Source organism: Zea mays, chromosome 7, assembly GCF_902167145.1.
Source record: "Zea mays cultivar B73 chromosome 7, Zm-B73-REFERENCE-NAM-5.0, whole genome shotgun sequence".
In the NCBI taxonomy this organism is placed as follows: Eukaryota; Viridiplantae; Streptophyta; class Magnoliopsida; order Poales; family Poaceae; genus Zea; species Zea mays.
This window is the reverse complement of record NC_050102.1, coordinates 98,551,136-98,573,300: the sequence shown is the minus strand read 5'-3', so window position 1 is coordinate 98,573,300 and position 22,165 is coordinate 98,551,136. Positions and strand designations below refer to the sequence as shown.

The 22,165-nt window shown below is 43.7% G+C and overlaps 1 pseudogene; it reads right to left on the bottom strand.

Moving 5' to 3' along the window:
* Window positions 1–9,326: 9,326 nt before the first annotated feature.
* LOC111589720 (uncharacterized) lies at window positions 9,327–9,699 on the bottom strand (annotated as a pseudogene).
* Between the last annotated feature and the right edge of the window lie 12,466 nt (window positions 9,700–22,165).

Sequence of the window (22,165 nt, the reverse complement as noted above, 5' to 3'; positions counted from 1 at the left end):
TGACTGGAGAGAGCCAATCATCAGATATATAAAAATGAAGAAGAGCCAGATGACAAAACTGCAGCAGAACGCATCGCAAGGCAGTCAGCTCACTACACTCTCATTGGGGAAGCACTGTACAGAAGGGGCGCAACAGGAGTCCTCATGAAGTGCATTCTTTCGGCCACTGGGAAGCAACTACTAGATGAGATCCACGCCAGGCAATGCGGGATACACGCAACATCCAAGACTCTAGTTGGGAAGGTCTTCAGGTCTGGTTTCTACTGGCCAACAGCAAAGAGTGATGCAGCCGAGTTATTCCAAAGGTGTGAAGCTTGCCAATACTTATCAAAGCAGCAGCATTTACCAGCACAACGACTGCAGACCATACCCGTAACATGGCCATTTGTGTGCTGGGGACTGGACATGATTGGACCCTTCAAGAAAGCTCAGGGAGGATACACTCACGTGCTAGTTGCCATCGACAAATTCACTAAATGGATAGAGTACAAGCCCATTTCTTCTCTGACTTCAGCTAAGGCAGTGGAGTTCATACAAGATATAATATCCAGGTTCAAAATACCGAATAACATCATAACTGACCTAGGATCCAATTTCACTAGCTTTGAATTCTTCGATTTCTGCGAACAAAAAAGCATCCAGATCAAATATGTGTCAGTAGCACACCCGGGAGCCAATGGTCAGGTGGAAAGGGCCAATGGAATGATATTGGAAGCACTCAGGAAAAAAGTCTTCAACAAGAATGAAAAGTTCGCAGGAAAGTGGATCAGAGAATTGCCGTATGTGGTTTGGAGCCTAAGAACTCAACCTAGCCGAGCTTTGCATGCAAACACTCCCTTCTTCATGGTCTATGGTTCGGAGGCAGTGCTACTTGCCGATCTCAGGTTTGGGGCACGAAGGCTGATCTTCGAAAACATAGCCGAAGCAGAAACTACTAGACTGGAGGATATCGATATATTGGAAGAAGAATGACTGAATACAGTAATTCAGTCAGCTAGGTACCAGCAAACTCTGAGGCGCTATCATGATAAGGCCATACGACATCGATCCTTCGCAATGGGAGACTTGGTCCTTCGCCAAATTCTAACAGGGGAAGGATGGCATAAATTGTCGCCACTGTGGGAAGGGCCATTCATGGTAGCAGAAGTCACTCAGCTAGGATCATATCGACTCACTCAAATGGATGGCACGGAAATAGGGAATTCATGGAATATAGAGCATCTTAGGAAGTTTTACCCCTAGCTAGATTTCAAGAGCTATTGGGATAGCATTGTAGTCTGTAATGGGAAAAGTACATCATCAATAAAAAGATTTCATTCTCAAAGGCACTCGAACTATTTATTATCAATCTGCATACTTACTCGACTCAGGGTGACCACTATACCCTACTAACGGAGCAATTAGTTTAAGTCGGCAGCGACTCAAGACAGTGCGACATGCTCACGCTTGCTTAACTTAGGGTGACCACTATACCCTACTAACAGAGCAATCGGCTTAAGTCGGCGGTGACTTAAGATGGTGCAACATGCTCACGCTTGCTTCACTTAGGGTGACCACTATACCCTACTAACGGAGCAATCGGCTTAAGTCGGGAGCGACTTAAGACGGTGCAACATGCTCACGCTTGCTTCACTTAGGGTGACCACTATACCCTACTAACGGAGCAATCGGCTTAAGTCGGCAGCGACTTAAGACGGTGCGACATGCTCACGCTTGCTTCACTTAGGTTGACCACTATACCCTACCAACGGAGCAATTGGCTTAAGTCGGCAGTGACTTAAGGCGGTGCGACATGCTCACGACTACTCGATCTAGTATAAACATGCATACGATTACTCATCTTAGGGCGATCTCTATGCCTCATGAAATAGGAAGAAGTTTCAAAACCATCACACTGCACTTACTCCTACAATCATAACAACTGTTGAATTCAAACAACAGAAAAATAATAATAGCATTCAGTACCAAGAACACTTTCTAACAGAATATTCGAGCACATTGACCACATACGCATACCATTCATAAATGCATTCAGTGTTTCTACTTGGCAATGTTCTTCTCAGGAGCAACTGATGAAGAAGGGCGACTCGAGGAGTCAGAAGCAGCGTTGACATCAGCAACTGTGTCATCAGGAACAATCACGCCTGACCTTCTCATCAAGATCCGCCCCGCGCGAATGGCTTTATCCATAGCCTTGTCGCGCTGAGCCTTCAAAGTAGTGGAAGTGTCTTCAGCAACCTTGGTGGCCAATCGAGCAGCTTCTAGCTCCTAGACGACTGGTCTTTTGGAGGCGCGCAGATCCTTGATGATAGAATCTTTGCTCGACACCAATTGCCTAAGACGAAGGATCTCATCCTGGGACTCTTGCAGCTTGTGACGGTGATTATCCAAATCTGCCATGGTAAAACGATGGCTCCTCTCCAAGATAGTCAAAGAATTGATGGTGTCACGATACAACCTATCAAGGTTATCGCGAGAAGATGCGAGTACATATTTTTCTTCCTGCAGACAAGAATCAGCTCTCAAGCACCTAGTAAGCAGCAAAACACAGAAGAGAAAGTCAAGTAAGCCTACTTCATTAGCCGCCCTTTCAAAGTCAAGCTGAGCACTGAGAAAGGAATTCAATGAGTTGGCATCACCTAAAGAAGCAGAAACCCGGGCCAGATCGGTCTGACCTTGAGAATACTTCTCCTCGAGTTCAGAGTACCGTCGGGTCATATCTAACAAAAAACAGTTGAAGAAGGGCACACAGTTAAAAATAGACTACTCAAGAAGTCAAGGAAGAAAACAAAGGCACTAACCAGCATTAGTCATTTTCAAATCAGATATCTGCCTCTAAAGCATCATCGGATTCCAATGCGTTAGAGACAGAGCTCTTTCTGGGACAGAGGCACCTTGTGATCTCAGCTGACCAGCCATCTCGTCGACCAAAGCCTGATATTGAAAACAAATGAGTGCAAAAACAGTATTTTGCCTAGAGTATAGCCAGATCGGGAAAAGCCAGAGTACCTGAAGATTGGAGAAGAATGAAGGAAACCCCAAATCATGAGAAGCCAGGTGGTGGCTCGACGAAGGAATATCAACCAGAACAATCTGAAGAGCATCACCCAGGATCAACTCAACATCACCAGCAGGCATCAGAACTCTAGCATCAGGTGCGCCGGTCTCTAAGGCGACTTCCTCATTAAAATCATGCGCTGTTGCCATGCCATCAGAATGTGGAGGAGAAGACACAACATGGACATCCATGAAGGTATGAGAAGGAGAGCCCGCTCGGACTCCCTCGGGGGCTAGGTCGCAGCCTGCACTGCCCATCGGAGCCGGACCACCACCGGCAACACCCTCGGGGGCTAGGTCGCAGCTCGCGCTACCCACTCGAGCCGGATCATTACCGGCAACACCCTCGGGGGCTGGGCAACCGCTGGCACCATCCTTGAGAACTAGGTTCTCTGCAACAGCCACCTCTAAGGCTAAAGGACTCCCAGTCACCTCCATGGGAATTGAACAACCTTGACCAACCTCTTGGCTCCGAAGACCGCCCTCCAAGGTCGATGATGCACGAGACGCTGCCCGGGATACCTCTAATCCCACATCTGGAATGTCAGAGCAGACGTCCATCATATCACCATCAATGGGCTTGGATAGCAAATCTTCAGGGACAACATCCTCAAGAGCTTGATCAAAATTGGCTAGGGATAATTCTTGCAGACCGACGAGAGCAGACAAAGCTGGAGAAGGAATATCACTACTCTCCCCACTGATTATGTAACGCCGACTATTCTTCTGAATTAAGGGGATTTCCTCCTCTTCTTCTTTGTCCTCGTCAACAATACGAACAATACCCCCATTGGGATCAGCTCTGGCAGGATCACACCCATTGGGTTCAGCATCAGCAGGGTCACACCCATTGGGATCAGTTCTAGAAGGATCACACCCATTGGGTTCAGCATCAGTAGGGTCACACCCATTGGGATTAGCTCCAGTAAAGAGTTCCACTGGTACTTCTTCAGCAGCAGGAGCAGAAAGGCCAGCATCATGATCCAAGCACGACACTCGCCGTCGTCGTCACCGCCGCTCCCCTCCTCGAACGAGTCAGAGGAGTCCTCCTCGTTCGACGGCCCGGATGTATGTCCACACCTCGGCGGTGATCCCCTAGGAATCGTCCGAGTCTTCGAACGATGCCGGGGGCGAGGTGTAGACTGGCGATCCCTTGGACTCGGAGGAAAACTCCTCCTCCGAGTACTCGGAATCGTCGAAGTCCTCCGAGGGAGGGATCGGCTCAAGCTTCCGCTTATCGCCGGAATGGTGCGACGAGCTCCCACCATTTTTGCTCTTGCCCATGATGGAGTAGAAGAGAACAGAAGAGAGCAAGCAACAAGCGGCAGAGAGATGTGTGAAGACGCCAGAGAAGCAAGCGTTCTATTTATAGACGAAGAAGGCAACCGCTCATCTCCTACCACGGCCACTGAACAGTCGCAAGTATTCAATAAGCAATTCAAATCGCCTAGAAACAAGTCAGGCGGCTGACGCCGTTTCACGCAACACAACACCCATTGGGACTCAAGTCAACTGCATGGACGATATGATTACACCCGCAGTCACGTCAAGTTACTACTCAGGGATAGTTTGCTAAACGCTCAGCGCACCAAGCCATCCCTTGCCTACACCCATTTGGGGGGACGTCCAGGAATTTTCAATAGATTTTCCCAAACAGTCACATCCATACAGTATACACAGTGAATGTATCAAGACAAAAAAAAGATATTGATGGAGATCGGAGGAAAGCCACAAATAGCTGATGAAGTACAAGTCTAATCAACAGGAGCATTGAAGCATGAAGTGAAAGGAAGACCAGCTAAGGGCCATCTACCGGATGTCCAATCTGTCGCGGATCAAATAAATTTCAACAGGACATGGGGTAGACCCTGTTGTTGATCTCAAAGGCAAAACTGTATGCTGATTTCTAAAGCATAAAGTTGATGATATCATGCTGAATTCTAAGGCATTCGGCGAGGATAAAATGCTGACTTCTAAAGCATAGGATGAAGACCTGTGAGCGGATTATTTCCATTAATCCACTGGAAGCTCAGGGGCTACGCCCATTGGATGCACCTCCGGTGCACCCAATGAGTCGTTAACTCCAAAAGACGAAATGCTGATCTCTAAGGCATGAACTAACGTTAAAATGCTGATTTCTAAGGCATGAGATGAATACGAAAATGATTTCTGAAAAAACCCGAGATGAAGACCTTTGAGTGGATTATTTTCAGTAATCCACTCAAAGCTCGGGGGCTACACCCATTGGGTGCACCGAAAGAATCCTAAAACCCCGAAAACAAAGTGCTGATCTCTAAAGCATAGGCTGAGGGCAAAATGCTGATTTCTAAGGCATGAGTACAAGTCAGAGACAATGATTTCTAAAAAAGCATGGGATGAAGACCTTTGAGTGGATTATTTTTAGTAATCCACTCAAAGCTCGGGGGCTACACCCATTGGGTGCACCTCCGGTGCACCTAATGAATCCTTAAACCCTGAGAGCAAAATATTGATCTCCAAAGCATAAACAGAGCACCGATTCCTGAAGATTAAAAGCAAAAGATTGTGGAATGATACCAAAAGAAGATGACAGAAGATCGTTTTTACCAAGTTACTCAGAGTTGGAGGTAATGACTTAGCAGACATGTTTCAAAATCGCAAGCTGGACCTAGAATCTTTGGGCCGATTATTTCAAAATCAACACAAAGATTGGGGGCTTGTGGGGGGCAGATATCCCCCGGGTCCACTAGAAGGCAAGAAGGCCTCGCGAAGGGCCCTAGGCCCATTATTTCGCAAGGCCATCCCTTCGTGGGCCAGGGGAAGAACTTTCGGCAGATCGGATCAGCTCGAGCCCAGATGGCCCAACAGATTTGAGTAATGTCCACAGCAGTAGCCCGACTTTCCCGCGCTGTGTCTTCAGGCGTCGAAACTGAATGGCGATAAGTCGGAAGAATTATAGGAAGATAGACTCAGTCGGTTCAGTATTATTTAGGCTCACATTGTTATCATATCCGCATGTATCGCCCCACGGTCAATTATATAAGGCCTAGGGACACCCCATCAAAATAATCTTCATCTCATCGGCCATCCACTTAATTCTCTAGCATCCCTCGTGCTGGAGAATTCCTCTGTAACCCACCCCATAAAAGATCCACACTAGGATGTAGGGTGTTACACGTCTCAAAGCGGCCCGAACCTGTGCAAAATCGTCTACTTTCTCTCGTGCATCTAGCACGAACCATTGAGCTACAGTCGGTAACGCCGTCCTACTCCAAAAGCATCTCGAGGGGCAACCCCGGGTGCGCGGTCGGACCCAAAACACTAACATACAATGACTAACAACATAATGCATGACCAGTTACTTGTTCGCTATTCTTTTGGAGGTTCTTAGTTGTACCCCTCACAGAGAATGTACAAGGTATAAATTAAACCAACTAAATACCAGTCTTGAATCATTTTGGGACAAAGTTTTTAAAGGAAAACAATAGCTAATTTACCTAAGAAAACCTTGGACTATTAGTGAGCACAGATACCATCTAGCATTCTAGCATATGCAACCAAGTTGTCTAGACCCTCAGTAAAGGAAACAACCCAATCAAGAAGTTAGTGTTGTTAGATGAAGACCACTTGGTGAGCATCTCTCATCCTGGTACTTGTTTGATTCACCCACTTTAGCTTCGTCCATCGGCATTATCTTGAGATCAATCCAAACCTTGTCTTCCACATCATGTGATCAATTAACGTACCTAAATGATATGCATAATGCATATGAGTGAGTAGGAGCATAAATAGCACAAGATAGATAAGTTATACTAAGGAGGATACAGACTTAAAGCAAAACATCACAACTCTTAGGTGTAACAACTAGATATATTAAATTCTACATCAAACATGACATTCTAGTCAATCGGACCTAAATCAATCATCAAGTAACATTAGCAACATACAAGTCCTAATATATTTAGAATATAACACTGATGTACCGCAATACTTAAAAACAATTACTATATGTTGACATATCACTACGTATCACAATTATGTTTCTCTAGCTTAACCAAATCTAACACAAACATCAAACAATATTGAACCCTACACAAGCTATGTATTTTCCTTAACTAGAACATAGAATCGAGAGTCAAGTAACAATTCACGCTCACAATTATTGAACACATCTAAAACTTAGTATGTTAAAAATCATCCATCTAACTTTCTAAAACATTCCTCTAGATTAACTATCAACGTATATCGACTAAACAAAACATCAGAACATACTTAGAACTAACGGATAATTCACTACCAATTAACATAGTGTTCAATGAAATTGCACTCATCTTAACTTAAAGGTCTAAATAGTCGCTAACTCAAATACACTAACCAAAGTATTTACTTCCTTCTTAAAATGCTAAAGTCTAAGGCAAGCATTAAGAAAGAAAAGAACAACCATATGCAACTACCATACTTCATTAATCAAGGCAAGGACTAACCAAACCTAGTTACCTACACAAAAGAAATTCCAAGCAAATCATTTTAATGCCTGCTGATTTTGGACAGAAGCACAGCGGTTAATTGTTTTATTCATAACTCACAAAATATGCATCTAAAAATAGTAAACTAGGACTTTCTGGAAAGCTTATAAAGTCCTCTACACCTTTGGTATTATCATCACAACAAGATTTGACATTTAGAAAGGTCAAACAGAACTAAACATAAACTCTATCCAGATTTGGACAGAATTCGACTACTTACTTCAAAAATTCATAACTGGAGTTTCAGACATCCAAATCAGGTGATCCTAGACTTTTTAGAAAGCTAATAGAATTCTCTACAATTCATTTATAAATGTCCCAGGTTAATTCAATATATATCAAGGTCAGAAAACATGAGAAAGGCTCCGCTGTCCAAATTGGGACAGATTCAGAGATCCTAACTCAAACAGCTGTAACTTAATTTATATATCACCAAAAAGGGTGATCCAAAATTTGTTGGAAATCTTAATAAAAGTACTACAATTCTTCTATAATTACTAAGGGCTGATTCTCGAAACTGGACTTGGAAACCTATACAGAATTTGTTAGCCAAACAGTCCAATTTTCGAAACCTATACAGAATTTGGACAGATTCTGAAACTGGACTTGGAAAAATCATAACTTCTAAACTACTAGACCTATGACCATAAAATTTTTACACAAGCAAGAATAAGAAATGGCCTACAACTTTCCTATATAAGATTTCTACAGAAAACGTAATTAATTCCTCAAACAAACGGCGCAGCAAAAACAGTACATGCAGCCCAAAACAGCAACTAGTCTGTTTTAGTTTATACATAGCTTCTACACATTATTTGACTCGTTCTCTAAATCATCTTACTAGATTAACTTGCTTGACGCATAATTAAACATCACAGGCATGCCATGGATTAATGAGGGTCGACGTTCCATGGACTTCACACTACAAACAATCAACTCTATTATCCAATCTTTCTTAAGTATCTAGTATTTACTTTACTAAAGAAAAGGTGATGAATAGACTTAAACTGGTTATCTAACTGTCCATACCCAAACTGAATTAAGTTTTACTGCGAGCAACTCCAAGATTTAGTACTACAAAGCTCTACTTGGAAATTGCGATCTATGGACTTCATACAAATAAACAGACATTCATTATAGGTATAAACACAACCACCATATAGACACGATTGTATTCACCATGATTTCCTCACCTAACTTTCTTCTCCACTAACACCAATCCATACACATAGACATGACTTCGACCAAATCACTGCGAGTGACTCGTGCATTTCAATAAGTATTATACCTATGGCCATGACACACACATGCTACTGTCAAGAGGACCGACATAATTAAAACATCCAACTAATCTATCCATTCAACCAAGAAGAGAAATAGTAAACCAGCTCACCAATACAAAACGCGACTCAAATCCACAATATCAACGACGAAACCCAATTCGAACATTTCGTCGAACACTTGGCAGGCATCAAATTGAACTATGCTTCTTCTCCACCAAATCTTGGGATTTCCCCTTCACATCTCACACATAAGCAGACACATACTCACAATCAACCATAGACCACATGTATCAATTAAAGAGATAAGTAACACAAGACAAAAGGGACCTCACCGATAAATATGAACTGCACAAGTCGACAACGAGGCATCCATGGAGGGAGGTGCTGCTCAGGGAATGACGAACTCTACTGGCACATGGGGTTAGCTCACCATGTGCTAACAGCAAGGGGATAGGGGAGAGTGGCGAGTAGAGAGGCTGGATCGGCTTGAGATGAGGGCGTCGAATGGGCGAGGACGAGCGATAGAAAAGGAAGCTCGGCGAGCTCAACCACCAGGGGCGCGGCCGGGTAGGGAGCTCGGCGTTGGGGCTAGGGTGCCAAGGGAGATGGCAGAGCGAGCTGAAGCAAGATGTAGGGACGCGCCATGGGAGAGTGGCAGTAGGGAGATGGGCGGATCGACGCAGTGGAGCAAGCGACTTGAGGCGCGGCGGCCATGGCGCCAGAAACGTCGGGTAGGGAGAAGACACCGACCAGCAGAGCACCGAGGGGGAGAGGGAGGCGTCGGGGAATGAGATGAGGGCAGAGGACGCAGCCTCCAAGGGCGCTGGGGAGGAGCTCGGCAGGCGGCAAGACATGAGCTAGAGACGAGCACCATGGATCGGCCAGGGAGAGGAGCTCGGCTGATGCACCACGGAATCAGCAGAGAAGAAGCGATTTGGGGATAAGGCTGAGAGAGGAGGGGGCATTGCGCTATAGAAGGAAACAGCAGGAGAACATACGAATGAGATAAGAGAGCAAAGAACAGCGGTGAGATACTTCCAGAGAAAACACGTGTATTCTAGATAAGAAAGAGAAAAAATAGACACGTAGAAGATAAAAGTTAGCTTTTCCCTCTCCATATTTTTATCAAATTAGTATAGACATATATCTAACTTAGGTCTGGGTTTTGGACGAGAAACAATCGGAACGAACTGGAGCGATGTCAACAATGCTATTTTAGACTGCGTTCGATTCGATATGAAATCAAATAATTTCATATGTGGGCTGAACACCTGATTCCACGGCTATAGACAATTTACTAGAGAAACAGATCTCATTTACAAATCCTCGGACGTGATGTTTCGATTAACGAGAGGGGACTAAATTATTTTACACCTAAAAACTTCAGTCATCGAGTTCTATTTAATTTAGTTGAGCCTAGACGATTTCACCGCTATCCGAACATCTATCTAGAAAATAGCTCAATTTATAATTCTATGCCTGATTTTTCTTGGATACGGATTGTGATCGAATTTATAAAATCGAATTCTCATATTCGCGTACTAGATCGATCCAAATAGCATAGGTTCAACATCTTAAAAGTTTTCTAAAATCCAAACATCTCTAAAATATTTGGACAGCTTAGATAGACAGAGATAGATATGATATCAAAATAGCGATAACAAAGATGATTAGAATTTAGTGTCCATTTTATTTTCACTGATATCCCGTGCTTAAGTACATAGTCAACGTCGAACGAGAAATAAACACCTGAGCTGTTACAAAAACATTCGAATCTGAATATATATCCACATCTAAATTTTATGTCAATTAATATAACGAATTTTAAAAATGTATAACGAATTTAAGTTTTACTTTTTATGAATACTAATAGTCTTAATGCTAAAAACAAGAATATAAAATTACATAGTAAATTTTATATATTATTTATTCATAATTAAAGAAAGAAAATAAAAAAATAACATTCGACTAAGCATCGTTTGGGGGAGAAAGTGGGGGCTCTCTGCAAAACAATGGAGGCCATAGACAAGACGGGAAGGAGCCACCAGAAGGGCTTGAGGTTTTAAGAAAGATATATATCATCAAACTAAGCTGAATTTATTATTTACTATATTTTTCACAATGCGTCTTATCAGAAATATCATACGAAGACAGTTTCATATTTAGAAGTACCCAGTATACTCAATAACATCTAAGACAGTTCTTATAGTCTAGACGACTCTAATAATATCTTTATTTGAGATGGTTTTATATGCAAATGTGTCTAATATACTAACTAAAACCTAAGACAATTCTTGCAATCTTAATGACTCAAGGTATATTTATCTAAGACAATTTTTAATAATAACCCGTCTTAAATCAATATAAGACATTTTTTACGGTGTAACTGTCTCAAAACACTTCTTTTTTAAGACGGATCTCCAACAAACCGTCTTACCTTACTCTTCACCATACAATAAAAGACACTTTTATAAAATGCATTGATATCCGTCTTAAACTGTGTGTCTTAAATAAGCATATCTCTAGTAGTGAGGAGATGGGAGACCGGAAGCGCAAGGTCGGTGGACCGCAGGCTAGGAGCAGCAGCCGTCCTCGTTTCTCAAGCAACCCACCCCAGTAGTTTAAGTAGAGCCACCCTCAAGGGCACCAGCACCAGCACCAGCGTGAGCACCAATAGTAGTTCTAGAGGTAGTTTCCTCAGCAGCAGCAGTACTGCCAAAGCAACCAACAAGGAGGAAACCGGTATCAGTGATAGAACAACCAGGCACCTCGCCTTCCTGCCCCAGCAACCAATCAGAGCAACCAAGTAGCTCCAGCGCAAGGAGGAGGTCACGGATGTTTACACTATGGGGAACAAGGTCACTAGGCGACTCATTGCCCAAAGAAAGCAACTCAGCAGCAGTCATCTCCCAATGCCCCAGCAAGACAGAATGCACCTCAGCAAGGAGTAAACAACAGTGGACAGCCTCGTGTCCAGTATCAAAAGGTGAACCACCTGGAGGCCGACACAGTTCAGGAGACTCCAGGAGTGACACTAGGTACGTTCTTAGTCGAATCTCATTCTGTAAATGTGTTATTTGATACTGGAGAAACACATTCTTTTGTGACTGCATCATGGGTAGAAACACACAACATACCAATAGCACCCATGTACCCACCTATGAGGGTTTGTTCAATTGGTGGGAGGATCCAAACAGATAAATTTTGCCCTAGTGCAAGAGTTAAAATAAGGGGGATAGAGTTCCCTGATGATCTGATAGTAATGGGTACCCGGGATGTAGACATAGATGTCATCCTAGGGATGAATTGGCTAACCAAATATCAAGCAGGCCTTAGCTGTGACAAGATGATTGTGAAGTTAGTGTCCTTATCAGGAGAGGAAGTGTTTGTGGAATTGGTCTTGTCTGGACCAAGGAAAGGAAGCTATCACTAGATCACTGCCCATAGTGAGGAAGTCAATCCACTCGATGCCATCAAAGTAGTATCAGAATTCCCGGATGTGTTTCCTGAGGATTTACCAGGCATGCCACCTGAGAGAAAAGTTGAATTTGCCATAGAGCTTATCCCATGCACCGCCCCTATATATTTCTAAGAGAGCCTATAGACTGTCCGAACCAGAATTGGTGGAACTCAAGAAGCAGATAGACGAGTTGTTGGAGAAGGGTTACATCAGACCCAGCACCTCGCCTTTGGCCTCCCCAGTGTTGTTTGTGGACAAGAAAGATGGTACGAAAAGGATGTGCATAGATTATAGAGCTCTGAATGATGTCACTATCAAGAACAAGTATCCTCTGCCCAGAATTGAAGATATGTTCAATCAGTTGAGAGGATCTAGTGTGTTCTCGAAGATAGATCTAAGGTCAGGTTATCATCAGCTCAGGATCCGGTCTTCGTACATATCGAAGACAACATTCATCACCAAGTATGGAATTTATGAATACATAGTTATGTCCTTTGGTCTGACGAATGCGCTAGCTTTCTTCATGTACTTGATGAATAGTGTATTCATGGACTATCTCGATAAGTTCATAGTGGTCTTCATCGATGATATTCTCATATATTCCCAGGATGAGCAAGAACATGAAGAGCATTTGAGGAAGGTGTTGTAGAGGCTACGAGACTGTCAGTTGTATGCCAAGCTTAGCAAATGTGAATTCTGGATCAGTGAAGTCATGTTCTTGGGTCATATCATAAACCGAGATGGATTAGCTCTAGATCCAAAGAAGGTAGCAGATATTATAGACTGGAAAGCACCAAGAGATGTCTGGGGAATCAAGAGTTTCATTGGAATGGCTGGATACTATCGGCGTTTCATTGAAGGTTTCTTCAAGATTGCCAGGCCAATGACAACCTTGCTAGCAAAGAAAGTCGAATCAAGTGGGCCCCAGAGTGTCAAGAGTCCTTTGAAACATTGAAGAAGAAGCCGACTACAACACCTGTGTTGATTGTTCCAGATGTTCATAAGTTGTTCTCAGTGTATTGTGATGCTTCGTACACCAGACTGGGATGTGTGCTAATTCAAGAAGGGAGACTAGTGGTGTACTCATCCCGATAGCTGAAGGTTCATGAGAGGAATTACCCCACACATGACCTGGAATTAGCAGCAGTGGTTCATGCACTGAAGACCTGGAGGCACTACTTGTACAGAAAAAAGTGTGATGTTTACACGGACCACAAGAGTATTAAGTATATATTCATCCAGTCAGAGTAAAATATGAGGTAGCGAAGATGGCTGGAGTTGATCAAAGATTATGAGCTGGAGATACATTATCACCTAGGAAAAACTAATGTGGTTGCAGATGCTTTGAGCCGAAAAGCCAAGTCAACATGATGGTCTCTCATCCGATGCCATATGAGCTAGCAAAGGAATTCGACAGGCTGAGTCTCGGATTTCTAAACAACACCCAAGGAGTGATAGTTGAACTGGAACCCACTCTTGAGCGAGATATCAAGGATGGGCAGAGAAATGATGAGAAGATCAACGAAGTTTGGTAGCTGATCCTAGATGGGAAAGGCAAAGATTTCCGGGAAGATGCGAAAGGTGTGGTATGGTTTAAAGATAGGTTGTGTGTTCTTGACATCAAATCGATTTGGGAGTTGATTTTCAAGGAAGCTCATGAGACAGCTTATTCCATACACCCTGGCAGCGAGAAGATGTACCAAGATCTAAAGAAAAGATTTTGGTGGTACGGCATGAAAAGGGAGATCGCAGAGTATGTTCCCATATGTGACATTTGTCAGAGAATCAAGTTAGAGCATCAGAGACATGTAGGTTTGTTGCAGCCGTTGCAGATTCCTTAGTGGAAATAGTATGAGATTGGGATTGACTTTATAGTCGGTTTGCCTCGCACTCGAGACGGTTATGACTCCATTTGGGTAGTATTGGACCGCTTGACAAAGGCGGCTCATTTCATACCAGTCAAGACCACCTATAATAGAGCAATGTTGGTAGAGCTATACATGTCCTGAGATTATATGCTTGCATGGAGTACCAAAGAAGATAGTATCAGATCGGGGAACCCAATTCACTTCTCATTTTTGGCACCAATTGCATGAAGTCTTGGGCACGCACTTGAAGTTCAGTTCAGCTTATCACCCGCAGACAGATGGTCAGACTGAGAGAACCAACCAGATCCTTGAAGACGTGTTGAGAGCTTGTGCTTTGCAAGACAAGTCAGGTTCGGACAAAAGGCTACCTTATGCAGAATTCTCCTACAACAACAGTTACCAGGCTAGTTTGAAGATGTCACCATTCCAAGCACTCTATGGGAGGAATTGTCGAACTCTGTTGCACTGGGACCAACCCGGTGAAAGGCAGGTGTTCAGTCCAGACATTTTGCTCGAAGCCAAAGAGAATATCAGAATGGTTCGAGAGAATCTAAAGACAGCATAGTCCAGACAACGAAGTTATGCCGACACCAGGAGAAGAGAGTTGAGCTTCGAAGTGGGAGATTATGTTTACCTGAAGGTGTCACCCATCAGAGGAATCAAAAGGTTCGGAGTCAAGGGAAAGCTAGCACCTCGATACATCGGACCATACCAGATTCAGGCAAGATGTGGAGAAGTGGCATATCAACTTAGCCTACCAGAGAGTCTGTCAGCCGTGCATGATGTGTTCCATGTGTCTCAGCTGAAGAAGTGCTTGCGAGTGCTAGAAGAGCAATTGCCAACCAAGGAGCTCGAGGTTCAAGAAGACTTGACTTAAATCGAGAAGCCAACCTAGATTCTGGAGACAGCAGACAGACTCACTCGAAGAAGCACCATCAGAATATGGAAAGTCAAATGGGGCCATCATTCAGAGGAACAAGCAACCTAGGAAAGAGAAGATGACCTGAAAGCTAAATATCTCAAACTCTTTGCTAGCCAACCATGAATCTCGAGGGCGAGATTCTTTTTAAGGGGGATAGGTTTGTAACACCCTGAATTTAGGGGTATAAAATTTATTATCTAAATACCTAGCAAATTCATGTGTTACTCCTTTTCTCACTTCTATAGTGTTTCTTTTCTATTCTCTTTAATAGGATTTTCGGATAATTAGGTGGGAGATGTATTATTTTCTTGAGAATATCAAAACTTAGGGTATCTATGAATGTTTGCATCATGCTGAGCCTTGATTATTCTTTTTGTTTGATGCACATGTTTGAATTATTTGAATTGAATTGTGGTTGAATTTGATTTGAACTCCATAGAGGAAATAAAAAGAAAAGACATTTTGAAATTCAGGAAAATGGAAAACCCCAATTCAGCCCATTCAGCCCAGCCGGCTGCACGCACGCGTCTGCTCTGCCTGACAGGTGGGTCCCGCCTGTCAGCGCCCGCTGCGTCTGCACGCTCTCCCTCCCTCTTTCCCTATGCCCGGTGGGGCCGACCTGTCGGTGCCAACTTCCCTCGCGTGCGCCCCCCACTCTCTCTGTCCTGTGGGCCCTGCCTATCAGTGCCGCGAACCGTTCGCCCCACGCTCTCTCTCTCTCTCTCTCTATCTCTCTCTGTGCCATGGGCCAGCCCTGTCAGCTCCGTCTTCCCCGCAACCTCCTCTGACCCACGTCCGCGCACACGCCAAGAGGACCGGCCACGTCGCCTGCCCACGCACCCCAGATCCTTTTTGAGCCCCGCCCACACCCGCTCTCTCTCCCTTGCCTCATTTTGCCCACACTCACCCTCTCTCGCGCTCTGTCGCCGACGCCAAAGCCCGCCGAAGATCCGCGCCCGCCGTGCCAGCTACCTGGAGTCACACCATGCCTTCCCGAGCACCATCCCGAGGTGAGGAACTCGCTCTCGTGCTCAGTTTCTCTTAATTCTGCCCTGCCTTAGCTAATTTGGCCTCCCCGGAGTTCGGTCGCACCAGTTCGCCGCGCCCACGCGATGACCGGTCGATTCAGCCCCATCCCGAGCCCTTGCTTTGGTCCATAGCGTTCCACTTACCTCGCCGGAGCTAGTCTGTGCCTTAGCACGCCCGATTCCCCCTCCCCGCGACCAAGATTCCTCGCTGGAGTTACCCTGACCCACTCGGAGCACTTCCTTCGCCGTTCTCTTGTCCCTGGCCCCATTCTCGTGGCCGGAGCCCCGCCAGTGTGTTCGTCGAGTCCTCCACACTTGTTCCATCCAGCCTCGGCGATCCCAAACCCCTCGGTGGCCGTGTCTGCCTCGTCTTCAGCGACCTTGCCGCCGCAGACAGGAGCGGCGCCGGCCACTAAGCCGTAAACCCCTGCGCGCAAGATCCTAACCGCCCATCTCTGATCCAGCGGACCAGAGCTATGGAAACCGCTTCGCGTGAGCGCGCCCTGCCCTTGGGCCCCACCCGTCAGTTGCCTGCGCCCCCTAGCGCTGGGCCCAACTGGTTAGCCCGTCTTCCCTCCCCATTCGCTGCCCCCTGGCCCGTCTGTCAGTGATCAGCCGCGCTCGCTTGCGCTCAGATCTAATCATAGTCGTCGAATTGTGATCGGGCCGTCGAGATCACGCAGTACCCATTCATTTGGAAAACTTGTTAAAGGCCCCCTCGGCTTTCTGGATATCAACCTGTCGTCCCTGTGTTTTGCGCGTAGGCCTCTGGAACTTTGCAGAGAAGCCCCTAGTCTTTTATTTTATCACAGAAATAGGTCCGATTTTGTATTTTGAGTTCCAAAACTTGTTTATCTCATATCTTTTGCATATGAACTCCAAATTGGATGGTTCAAATTACAAAATGTTCATAAAATTATCTCTACCTATTTAAATTATAATCTTTCACTGTCTACATGTCTTAATGTTATGTCTAGACTATAGGTTGGTTTAAGTGATGGTTTATTTATTAATAGGAAAATAAAAGGAAAACCCTAATGAATAGTTAGATGATCAACTTTGTGAAAGTAATCTCATGTAATGTATGAACCCATCCCTGGTATAATTTTAATAATTCATTAATATAAATGAAGTTAAGTTATGTGATCCCCGAGGTAGACAGTCATTAGAGAACCACAAAACCCTAAGTGTAATTGTCCACCTTAGAACATAGATTTCGCTCTTGTGTTTATACTCTTCTTTTGAACTTGTGTTCACTTGATTGTGTATGTTTGGTGTACGGTTTCTTTGTCGTTTTCCAAATGTGTTGAATGCATGATTACTTTACGTAGACAACGAGTAGTCCGTGGTTCCTGAGTGTGTTGCCGGAGACTTCCCTGAGCAGCAACCTGGTGAAGGCAAGTGTCCTCTAACCCATTATGTTCTACTTACTTTATTAATTCACTGTCCTACATTACTTAATTGAAACCTAAGGATTGACTAGCTTTGCAATTACCTTTTCCTTGATTACCTTTTGGGTTACTATGGGTAGCTTCATGCTATTGCTTTACTCTAAATCAACAAACATGATGAGAATTTTTATGATAGGATGATGTTATCTTAATTATGATGATGATCTTGTGATACCTTAGGGGACTCAGGTTGTTTCCTGAGGACCTCTCTGTAAGGAACTGTTCGTTGAGAGACCACCTGGGATAACAGTACAACCATGAGGGTAGAATGAGACGCTCTTAGCTGATTAATTAGATGAACTTGGGGTGTAGTTGGCTTTGCTGGAGGGCCATCAATGGGGGCCGGGGCATAGTGCTCGTTCTGCTGAGGTGGGTGCCGAGGTTCATTCGATTTGGTTTTGTTAGTCACCCACCTTAGAGAGGAGTACTGTGTTTGTACGACTGGTGAAACCTCGGTAGTGTATCTCTGACCATTCACCTCGGTAGTGAGGATCGAGTCTTGCAAACCCAGGCTAGGAAGGGATCACGACTCATGGGTAAAGTGTGCAACCTCTATAAAGTGTTAGAAATTGATATATCAGTCGTGCTCACGGTTAAGAGCAGCCTTGGGATCCTATTTGATTAGAATAACTCTGGATATCTTGTGATGATGATTAATAGTGATGATTATAACTCTGGTTTCTGGTATTTCCTCTTGGAGGGAATACTCCTGGGTAATAACTTAGGTTTATTACTAAAACATGGCTTTTCTACTAGTAATAAATATCTGACCAACTAAAAGCAACTACTTTAACCTTAACCTCACATACAGCTAGTCCACCTTAACCAAACGAGACATTTGTTGAGTATGTTGAGGTGTACTCACCCTTGCTTTAAACTCCCCCAACCCCAGGTTGTCCCTATTGCAATCTGTGCTCCGGAGGAGATGAAGGCAACATGTAGGACTTTGAAGAGTTTCAGGACTACGATGAATTCTAGTCATGTTTAGTGGCAAACCCCCAGTCAGCTATATGTGAAGGCTTTATCTTATATGTTTTGTATTATACACTTTGATTATGTTAATGAATGTGTCAAGTTAACGACTCTGTGGATGTCTTGAACATCTTGATGTAATAAAATACTATTTCCGCTATTTATTTTGAACAATGTGTGATGATGTCCAACTATGTAATCGCTGTGTACGTGAGTTTTTGATTCTGGCACGTACATGGTTCGCATTCGGTTTAACTTTCAAAACCGAGTGTGACATCTTGTCGATTAAGTCTTGAGGATTTCCCCTTTAGGGTTTGTTTGGATAATCTCGGATTGAAGTGGATTGAGGTGGTATGTGGTGTATTGAAGTGTAATATGAACTAATTTTTTTTCAATCCCCTTCAATACACCTCAATACACTTCAATCCCTTTATACCCAAACAAAGCCTTATGTTGCTAGCTTCGTCGTCATGTATTTACGCCACTAATCTAAAGTTTATAGTCTCGTCTTTGCAATTGTGATGACTACACACCGTCTCCAATGCTGCGATAGACGATGCATCGCTGTCTTGCCAAGCTGGAATTGATCGGCAGCTTCGGTGCCGCTGCCGCCAAAATCCGCATGGATTCCGAGTTTCCGACCCGACCACGTCAGATACTTCAGAGCTCCACGGGCTGCGACTGGAAGAAATTTTCGGTCCTGCACATCACTTGCACTGGTACTGTACTGGCACATGGCACAGGTTAAGCTTTCCGGTCCTGAAAAATACATGTAGGCTATCCCTTATTATATAAAATCACGTAGAGTAGACGACAGACGACCTCTGCTAGATTAGGCTACTGTCAGTGTTGGGTAGTTGAAAAGTGTCTCTTTCACACATTGATCACCCCCATGCTTTCCAATCAGTACAGTGGCCTTAGTCAACTATAGTTAATAAAAATACGATTCTGAGAATTTTGAGATATATATTTTTCATCGTGCCTAATGTGTATTTTGGTTTTTTAATTAAGAATATGATTTTTGGTCATGTTCAGCGCAAAATCAGTCAAAGATGTCCCGTAGTAGGATGAGTCGATGACAGTCACATCCATTAGACGTGGGTATGGGTGTTAAATTAGATTTATGGGTGCAAGTACAAGTGTTAAATTAGACCCATGGTTCGGGTGCGGGTCTAGAGTTTCACCCACGAGTGTCCAATTAGCCCCATAAATAATATTATATTGTCCTAAGTCTTAATTTTTATCCTAAGTCTTAATTTTTAAGGAATTGAATTTGTCTTAGCTCACTAGAGTTTAGAACCATACTATGTTTGAATATTGTTTATCTTTATTATGATGATCACCAACTATTTGAACATATATAGTAATTATTATTTTATTAAGTGTAATTTCACCATTGCTAATCTGAGATACGAGAAGTTTGATTTGGCCTATCATTAAGCCTCATACAACACTATTATGTGACTAAATTGAGTTTAAAACAATGTTATCATGTGAATTGTCATCCTATTACATGTTGTGTTGATAGATTGACTATCTATATATTTATGTATGTTTTATATTTTATTTGTAGTGTAATGTGTGGTGCTACTTTCTAAGATTGCAATACTTACAAATGTTGGTCACCCAATGGGTGCCCAACACCCAACGAATGCGGGTGTGCAAATACACCCATTAGGTATCACATGTGCGGGTGTGTCTTAATGTAATAAGTGTCAATACGGGTGGGTGTTTGTTCCACCGTCGGGTGCCCATCCATTGCCATCCCTATCCAGTAGTCGAAGTTCGGCGACCATCGAGCCCCCATCTGATTGTCATGTTCATTATGTGATGGGGATCAGTGACTTTTCTCTTTTGGCTTTGTGCTTCGCAAAGAGGTGTGTCTTCAACTTGATTCTGATCTATGGGAGCAAGAACAGAACCAACAATTATAGGCTTGTTCGGAGGCATGATAAAGGTGCTCTTGATGTCCTTGATTCATTGGAGGTGGGCGCCAATGTTGATCACCTGCTTTGATTCCTAAGGAAGGACCAAAATAGGGCAACATGATCAACGGCAAGGGACCTTCATTCCTTTAATCTATTCGAAGAAGTTTAAAAAGGTGATTAAACCTTCGAACAAGACAAGAATGTTTAAAGAGAGAGATAGTGGTTATCATAATATTTTTATTACTTCTTCATCATACATAATTACGAATATACCTTTTGTGCATAGAAGAAGAAATAAAGGCGATACAACTTCATAGGCAAAGTGATATAGGTTACTACCACCAAAAAAGGTGTCCGCAATATATGGTATTGTACAACTATTTATAGTAGCGAGATACAACTTCGTAAAAATTACAATCATGCCTACTCATGAACTATGAAATCAACTAAGGGCACTGCTGTTTTTTCCCTTTGCAGTCTTGTCGATCAAGTCTTGAGGATTTCCCCTTGCTCTTGCTAGCTTCGTCGTCATGCATTTACGCCACTAATCTGAAGCTTATAGCTTCGTCTTTGCAATTGTGATGACTACACACCGTCTCCAAAAGAAGGTGTCCTTCGGCTATTACCTTTATACTTGAAACAGGCTTAGGAATATCTGATAAATTAGTGTTTTAAGGACCTTTGGCCAAAGAGGCCCCAACAAATAGCGTGTCCAATCCATCCAACTTCTTAGGTAGCTCCTTGAGCATCATAGTTAATGCCTCCAAAGCCTACTAGAACTTCTCGGACATTCGCTTCTCCACTACCTCCATTGTTGCGATCACGTAACATGTTTGTGCGGATGGTCGACTTGGAGTCGTAGCATACCCCTTACGCAAAAGCATTCGTCTTTGGGACTACGTGGTTCACCTCGCGGTGATAGGAACTAGATGACGATCGGATTCCTTGTAGTGAACCAGCTCTGATATCAATTGTGAAGACAGTCGATGAGTTTCCGACGATCAGTGGAGAAGAGAATGAGGAACGTGAACAGAGGAAGAAGACAAGCAGAGGTATGTGAGGGAAGGTTCTATTTTCATCGTTACCGGTTCAACAACATAGTTCAATAATTATATGACGTGGCCCATGTACCACAATTACACGGCCTGCTAACCGGCCATTACTTCAACCCAAACACTCTTCGCACCCTACCTTCTTCCTCAGCTCGCTGGTGTTCAGTTCGTGACGCCGCCATTCTCATCTTCAGTCTCCGGTGCCACCATATTCTCCTGCGCCGCCATCATCATAACACATCGATCCTTATATACTTATATCGGGACTCACCACTCGCCAGGTGGAATCATGTCATGTTCTCCCCCAAATCTCATCGATATCAGGCATTGTTCTCAGACGTACGTTTTTTCTTTTTCTTTTTTGGAGCGAGGCTGGATGATACATTGCAATTTGCAGCACAGACAAACGGGGAGCATGTTCAGATTGCTCAGAGAAGGGACATCCCTACAATTACAAATGCAATAAGGCCTCACACCACTCGCTGCGGTGAACTAGTATGAACCGAGTATTAGAAACCAGTCAGGTGAATTCTTAGAGATCGCCCCCAATTTCATTTCACATGAGCCGCTGCACTACTGGGTTTCGTTCGGTTAGGTTTGTTAGAAAATTGAATCTTCAGGTTTTGTTCAGTTTTCTAA